Here is an 8,451-nt window from a genome sequence, read left to right as displayed (position 1 = left end):
ACACAGTTCTCATACTATGATAGATTTAGACTTTTGGACTGTTATTAAGTTGTTGTGGTTCGGTTAGGTTTAGGAAAACGTTACGTTCTGGGTAATTTATGTAACATAAGTTATGTCACTTACATATAGTAACACATATTACATAAAAATCAAATCACCCTCGGTCACAAATATGACATGAACTCGAAAAGCAAACTGTTTGACCTGTCCAACCCCACTCAGCCTTTTCTCCATCGCTATACAAGAGCCTGGAATTGAACCTGAGATGTCTTGCTTTGCCACCTTGCTGACCTTTATGGCAATTTTAAGACTGTAAAATTCATGTGAACAAAATGCTTATTAGCTCATGAGACGGTCGTCTGACAGGTTTTAATAATGAAGTGCTCAACTTTGTAGCAGACGTGGTGGAAGTTCCCTTCCAAACATCATTCCATTCCATCACCATCACATCAACCTCGAAAAAGTGCAACACAAAAACATCCAATGCCGTTTTTGTCTTTATCATTCTGCAAATGTAAAGAAGCGACATCCCAAATGTCGTACTATACACACAGTACATCTCTAGTTAGTACTGTTTAGGTAAGGGTAGTTTAATTTGACCAGCACTGATATGCTCGAAAGGGTTCAGAGAAAACTCAAGTTTTTTGTGACTAATTTCCATTTAATTATAAATCAAAAAACACACATTAGCGCCAAACAATTATGTAGTGTCTGGTACAATATTTATGACACCAGACAAAGACCTCTAGTTGTGTTTCCCTCGACGGAATAACAGCTAGAGTAAGCACACATAAGAGGTGGCTAAGTGCTGGCCTCCCTATTCGTGCAGTGAGTGTGTGTGTGTGTACAGTCATATGTTTGTTGACTCGCACTTACTGAACTAATAGAGGGCACGGAGATAAAACGCTTCTTTTTCATCAGTGACATATAGTGCAATTAATCACAGAGAGTGAAATGTTGGGTATGCATTTAGTGAATGTTAGGCGTTAATCAACCGCCGAGATAACAAATGAAGAGCGGTGGGAGAGCAAGAGGAAGGAGGGGAGAGAAGCCCTTCAAGTGACACGTAAGGAGAGAAACCATCATGACTCTCCTCTGACATGTAATTAACCAGTGACAAAAGCCATACGCAGGTCTGAATCTCATCTCCAACACACTCAGGTCTCTGGCTTCCTACTCTAATGACTGGTTTCCCGGGTTATGTTCGCCTCATTCACACAAGGTTTGCGTTTTGTCATGGTTGCATATTTTCAGTATGCGCAGGTGTACGTGTCAGGGCATGAATTACACTGGGTTGCAGGTGCACTGTGTACGGTAACGTGTCATTTCACATGGCTGGAACACAAGTAAGTACATGATGCACAGTATGTGTGTATGTGTTACTGCCCTGGTTAGGAGTGATATGCTTTGCAGAATCTAAATGTAGTCCTCGGCTGGGCTCACCTCCCTCTGCTAATGATCAGCCGCTGTGGGCTGTGAACTCTGGACAGTTCTGCTCCCGGGGCCCATTTTCTTCAGCAGTTAAAGTTTAATGTCGCCAGGGAAATGGTCCAATAAATGGAGAATATTGAATAAAATGGAGACATACAGGAAAAACTTGACCAAACGCATTAGAGAATACATGTTAAATAATTACTCATTGCAGAATACTCCTGCATCCTAACAGTGATCTGAACACCTGTGCTGTAGAGACACAGACCATTAACTATGACAGCTTTAACGCTGCTGCTCGTCTCGGATCTATTCAAAGGCTAAGCAGCGTGCCATCAGTCATTGTGTTTCCCTCTCCTGCTGAACAGTAACGTTCTTTATTCAGTGTGTCTTAGGCTCCCTCAAGGCCGGTAAAAGCAGTTAGTCAGCACAGTTCTGACATGGCCTGGAGGAGAGGATGATGCAGTGTGCAGGGACCGGCACTGCAGAGGTCCCACTGAGGTCCATCTCTGTTCCCCTTTTGTGGATAATCTGAGCCGCGGCTATCTCAAATGGAACATTAGTTTCTGGGTAGGAAGCACCAGTCCAGAAACTGATCTAATTATTATACCCAATATGGAAGTTTGACTAGTGATCGGTGCCAGACTCCAGTTCTCATTTGTCAGAGCACCATGAGCCAAAATAAGCATCTGCTGGTTCATCCTGAGCAGGTGTCCATTCCAAACTGATCCTCTTGTAGTTAATGGAGCATACCGTGTGGATCTGAGGCAACAGCTAAATTAGGTTTGTCATGCAGCGTTGTTGTTGTAAAAAAGAAAATTCCAGCTGACTTTCTGCAGGTGCAAATGAGGATTCCTATTCTAAATTTAGGAACTACTGCCTGCAGTCATATTAAGATGTCACAAGTAACACAAGGTTTAAAAACAGGCAACAACCAAACAAACCTCTGAGTTTTGATTATTTTCAGGATATGATTTCAGAGTGGTTTCAGCCTCACATCTAGGACGTCAAACTACTGCCATTTATTCAAAATCAAACATGATATCGGCAAAATTTCTTCACCATCAAGCCAGAAAGGCCTTAAAGAACACAGTCGCCAAGTTCTGTGGTCCTAGCTTCAGAAATGTGGTAAGTTAAAAAAGGGTTCAGTTTCGGAAGTCCTCTTCCCGATTTACATTGGAGTGAATATAGCAGTTGAGACTCACTCTTGTTGGTTAAAGGCAGATAATTCAAAAACCGTAAATCCTACCGATAAAGTAGACACATTGGAAGAAAGAAGACAAGTGTGGCTACAACTCTGGAAAATAACACTGTTTTGAGTGTAATTTGTGGCTGGGATCATCATGTAAAGGGAAAATTTCTGAGACTTTTGTTGAGTCTCTGCCACACTGTCAGTGGGTCTCCTGCACTCTGCTGCAGGAACATTCCGCCATACACAATCATTGAAAACCCTGATTTTTTCCAAAATCACTCACTGTCATTCAAGGGTCACCATTCAAAAACTACACATCGTAGGAAAAAAAGTTGAATACACCTTGAATTCACAGGACTTGGACACCTATAGCTCTGCTATAGAGGTGTCCATAGTGAGCTCGTGAGCACAGCCCACTAACTGGATACTACTAATAATAATACTATACTATATACTATACCAAATACCAAAACGGCCAATTATACTTCTTAAGGTTTTTTAGATATCTTAAATTTAGTTTTGACTAGAACAATCACAGTTGTAGATATCTTGAAATAACATTTCTACTAGTAAGAACGTTATTGCGGATATCTTTAATTACCATTCTGACTAGTGAGATACCAGTTTTGACTAGGAGAAATGTTATTATGACTATCTAAAATGTAATTACAGATAGAAGTGTGGTTCGATTAAATGGCTTGCCATAGTAGCCACACTAACGGGCACGTAGTTGCTTCATTCCTCTGGTCAATGCAGAACTGATGATGCATTCAGGTGCGCGCTCAGACAATGGGAAATTGGACTTATCAAACCTGGGGGGACTGTGTCAAGCTGGCACCACCTGCTGGACATTAGGGTCAATGCACTTTCTTTTGCTAGTGCAATTTAGGCCGTTGTCACGTCAGAACCATGTGTTGGCCCCAACACAAACATAATGTGATAAAATATTAGAAACATTTCTTATTTATGACTGATGAGATTATCACATCACTGACCTCCTCATGAAAATCCCATAGATCGTGAATGACTCAGAATCAGAATCAGAATTCCTTTATTGGTCCTGCAAACATGGATATTTGTGTGTCACAGCAGCCTGAGGACAGTTTAATTTAACAACAAACAATAATAACAGTACAAAATAAACAAGATAATAAAAAGTTAACAAACAGATTCCCACACAATATGTAGTGGGTCCACCCCCAGGGGGTCCACCCCCATGAAGTCATGATTCACATTTAATTTAATTAATTTTATGGTAAAAGTACAGAACATAAATCAATAACACTTGAGCTAAGGTGTCAAAATGACCTGAATTCACCCAATTACAATATTAAAGTAATGTAATTTGATTACACTCTGTAAGTATTAGAATAATACCAAATAAAGAAATGAAATATCAATAAAAAAGTGACCTTTTTTAATCCTATTAACAATTGATTATCTGTGTTGGTTCTATTAATATTTGGTTTATTCATATTTTGCCCTATATTGACAAGACAGTAATTACAGTGAACAAAATACAAACATTGGTCCTCAGTCCTGGATTTAAACCAAGGGCAAAAGTAAGTCTTATGTTTCAGGGACACCTGTTTTGCCAACTGAGCTAAGCAATGTAGTCTCACTCTCTGGTTTGATACAGGTAAACCATGCAAAATAAGTCCCGCCCACAGCCTCTCTAAGGAATGTGGGTGGTGCTCGCCAAAAGGGGCGGTCTCACTCGTTTCCTGCGTGAAAGTAGTGGACTTCCCTCCAAAACTCTTTGTTGTTTATTATCAGCCATTAAGGGATCTTCAGTCTGTTTGGAGCAGCTCTTCTCTGAGGACACAAACACGGTCAGTAAACTGTTATGTACCAATCTGCTTTATGTGTACAGTTAACTGCTCAGTACAGGTGTATTCATGTCTGTGTGGGAGGTGTACAGATCAGTTATTACAGATCTCTGGAAATAAGCCCAGGTAATGTTCATTTATATATCTTTGTTTTTAGTGAGTATTTTGGCGTTAATGAGTACGACAGGGAGTCAGTTTAATATCTATGCTCTTCGGCCATTTTGTTCCGCTATCTTTCACAGACAGACCAGTGTCACCTAAGATAGTAATCAAGCATTTAACTAATAGTTCAATAAATACAGGCATTAATAAAATAAAGTATTAGTCTAAAATAGACTAAATTACAATAAATGTATCATTATTTGATGTTTTAATATGTAATAAAATGAGGAATTAAAAATGAAAATAATAATCCAATAGTTCAAATTAAAAAGGGATTTACAGTTTGAAATGTTAATATTTTGTTAATTGCAGAAGACAAATAAATAGCTGGATTTACGAGCTGAATTAATGATACAGATTTTATTATTTGTGATGTATATTTATGTAAAGCAGTTAGAAATACCTTGTGTCTGAATGGTGCTTCTGCACATCAGTAAAGTTGCCTCAAGTGAAGTTTTATTTGTTTGAAGGTACTTAAATCTTGAGGAAATCTTGTTATAAAAGCTGATTACTTATGAATATAATACAGAAAACTGGACCTGGAATTAATCTAAAAAGCTTTTAAGTCCAGAGAGTTTACCGGCTCTGCCTCCGCTTGCAACACTAATTGTCAGATCTGGGTGCTGACACTCTAACCATCTTATAAAGACATCTAAGTCATTTCATCATCGTGTTTTTACAGACAGGTTTGCATGTTAGCTAACGTGTGTCTGTTGGAGAGTGTTAGCATGACACCATTATTGTGCTGTGTAACGTTAACTTGTTAATACTAGCATCGTTACAGCTGAATATCTGAGTGCAGCGCAGCTAGCTAACAGGCTCCATGTGTTGTGTTTAATAATGTCTCGGTATGTTGGTATGTCAGCATCGACAATATAATTTTGAGCAGCTACAGTAATTTATACACACAGTATGCAGCCTCATTGTAGCCTGCACCAAATGGACTCAGCGTGTTTGTCTCAGTTGTGGTTTAATGTGTTATTTAAATCACTGCACTGACTCCCTGTGTGTCAAAAGACTGACTTTAAAATCATACTACTTGTGTAAAAAGAACGAAATGTTGTTGGGACTGAACACATTTGGTTTACCTGTACGGGGGACTGGGACGGTTATTTTAAATGTTTGTTCTGATAGTTACTTATTTAATAAAGTAGTCACTTGTATGATTATTACTCTATGGAAATGCAATATGCATATGTGTCTTTACCTCAGCATTATTCTTATGGGTAAGTTTCACTTTTACTAAAGTAATATTTTTTCAAAGTATCTTTACTTTTTTTAGTAAAGTGAAGTATGACTTTTAGGTACTTTTTGCTGGTAGGTGACCATACAAAATTAGTATAGGTGATTACTTTCCATGGCCACTGCTATAGAAATCAAGAAAAATAAAACAGAACAATATCTGCACAGAAAATTGACATTGATGGTTGTTTCCAAACTAATATCTAAAGAAAATGTACAGGAAATTTACAGGATTTTCAAGACAAGAACATAGCACCACTGTTTAAGATTGAGTGCTATGAAATGTATGTTTATTAAAACAAATATATATCTTCATACTTGTTTCCCCATGCTGTAGAGCTCATCACTTCACTGCTTCTGAGTCAGTGTTCAGTGCTGCAGTATCATTTTATGTCAGATCAGTTTTGTGCAGGGGAAGAGTTCATCTGTGAGGTGATCAGCAAAACAGGTTTAATGATGAAGGTGTCAACAAACTTTTGATTAAAAGATGACAACTCCTTAACCATATTTTGTGCAAATAAAAGTAAAAAAAATGTTTATTAAATAAGTACAACAAAGCAAATAAAATTCAATCTTGCAACATATATTAATCGATGCTCCTTGCTTGTTCATCCAGGTGATGACCTGTAGGTTCACATCATCCACCACCGACTATTCAGACCGTGGCTGCCTCCTTCTATCCAGAAGACCTCCATTTGGGCTTTCATTTGCTTTATTGTCCCTTTGAAAAGAACCTGAGCAAAGACAGAAAGCAAAAATCAAAACTGTGGGACATAACCATCGACATCTCTCTTGAAAGATGATGTCCAGATGCAGAAAAGTCAATCACGATAAAAGATATATAAAGAACAAACTGAGTGTGACCAATACAAAAAAAGGTAGACAGAATATATAAGATGTACAAATATTCTAATATAAAACATAAACCCTAACCCACATACACACAGATGTTATGTATGTTTGTAACTCCCTAACCATCCTCACCCTGTCACACGTGTGGTCCACGGTGCCTGACACAAACAGCACGGGAACATTTTCAGGCAGCCCCCTGAGATCGTCACTCCTCTGCTGATGGGTGTGTCTATGCTGGTGGGTGCAGGGTGAACGACAGGCAGATGACACCCTGTACTGCATCCTCCGATTCATCGCTCAGCTTTCGGGCTAAAGCTATAGCAGCACAGCTTCTCATGGACCAACCTGTGGACAGGACATATTGAGACAAGATGTCACTTGATGTACAATACTGAGTATTTTCAGATTCTCACCCAATGGTATTTCTTTGACATGAAGTATTCTTCATTTAACTTCTGGAAATGTAGAAATGTGGTGACTTTTTATATTATTAAACACTGAGCTAATGTCACATCAGTTTTTTGTTACTGCCTGCTTTGATTTATTGCTAACTGGTTAGATATGAGGTTATGTTATTAAGATGCAAACTCACACACGCATGTATTTATATATGTATTTCATGTAATGTACAGTAAATCCACTGTTTCTGCTTACCTCCACCAGATATGTGCTTGATGTTAAACCTCTGCAGTGATTTCAGATAGTCCTGGGGAGGAAACACAAGTGTGCCCAGAGTCTTAAAGTAGCACAGAAAGACTATTCTATGAAGGAAATATTAAGTGAACGAAAATGCTTACCCACACAGCACGGGAAGCCTTCACTCTGTAACCCAGGTTCAAACCTTTGCATGTGAAGCGGAGACACAGGAAGCCTTCTCAGGCCGACGCCTGTGCCAGAGACACCAGATGTCTGAAGTTCATGTCTAAACCAGCTCCACGTGTGAGAGTAACAGCTATATGGACGTCTTTATCTGAGGCAGGGAAACACAAGGCAGCATCCAGGCACTTTGTCCCAGATGGCACCTTCACTGTGTCCTGAAAAGCCAATGAACAGTCAGTGAGCACTGCTGAATGTTTTCATGAGTATTTCAAAACTGAAATGATTTTTTTTTCTTCACTGAACAGTAGATCTGACTGAATTTGATGGTGTCTGATCTTCTAAAACTTTTTTTTGTTTTGTTTACTGTTTATACTCTCTTAAATGCTGATTACCAGGGTTTTTAGTCATGTTTTATTATGCTTGTCTATAGTCAGTGTTGTTAAATGATCGGATTGTTAAAGAAAATTTACCAAGTCAAACTTGTCCATGACGGGTTGTTTCTGTCTATGAAGAATCCGACCTGAACCTTCTGGTGTCTACAATCAGTTGTTCTCTTCTTCTTCTGTGTTTTTTACGACAGTTAGCAACCAGCGCGCTACCTCCATCTGCTGCTCCTGAGTATGAATTACAGATTAAATGCTTAATTAATCCTTAATTAATCCTGTTTGTTTATTAAACTGAAAGAAATTACTAATTAAACAATTAAAAGTGCTGCATATTTACTTAAAAGAATGTGAGTAAAATCTAGAAAATATACCTTAAGTGTTAAAGTAAAAGCTGCCTACTCAAAGCAGGAAAACAGCAGCTGTGATTCAGATATTGTATTAGAATATGCGGATAGAGCAGGTCAACTAGTGATTGGAAGGTTGCTGGTTCAAATCCCGGCTCTGAGCAGGGCTGAAGTGTCCTTGAGCAAGATACTGA

General features: G+C 38.7%; 1 pseudogene; it reads right to left on the bottom strand.

Annotated features, from left to right (window-relative positions):
* Window positions 1-4,413: 4,413 nt before the first annotated feature.
* LOC119023542 lies at window positions 4,414-8,126 on the bottom strand (annotated as a pseudogene).
* Window positions 8,127-8,451: the final 325 nt, after the last annotated feature.

The sequence above is a fragment of the Acanthopagrus latus genome, chromosome 7 (genome assembly GCF_904848185.1).
Source record: "Acanthopagrus latus isolate v.2019 chromosome 7, fAcaLat1.1, whole genome shotgun sequence".
NCBI lineage: Eukaryota > Metazoa > Chordata > Actinopteri > Spariformes > Sparidae > Acanthopagrus > Acanthopagrus latus.
This window is presented reverse-complemented; position numbering and strand designations above follow the sequence as displayed.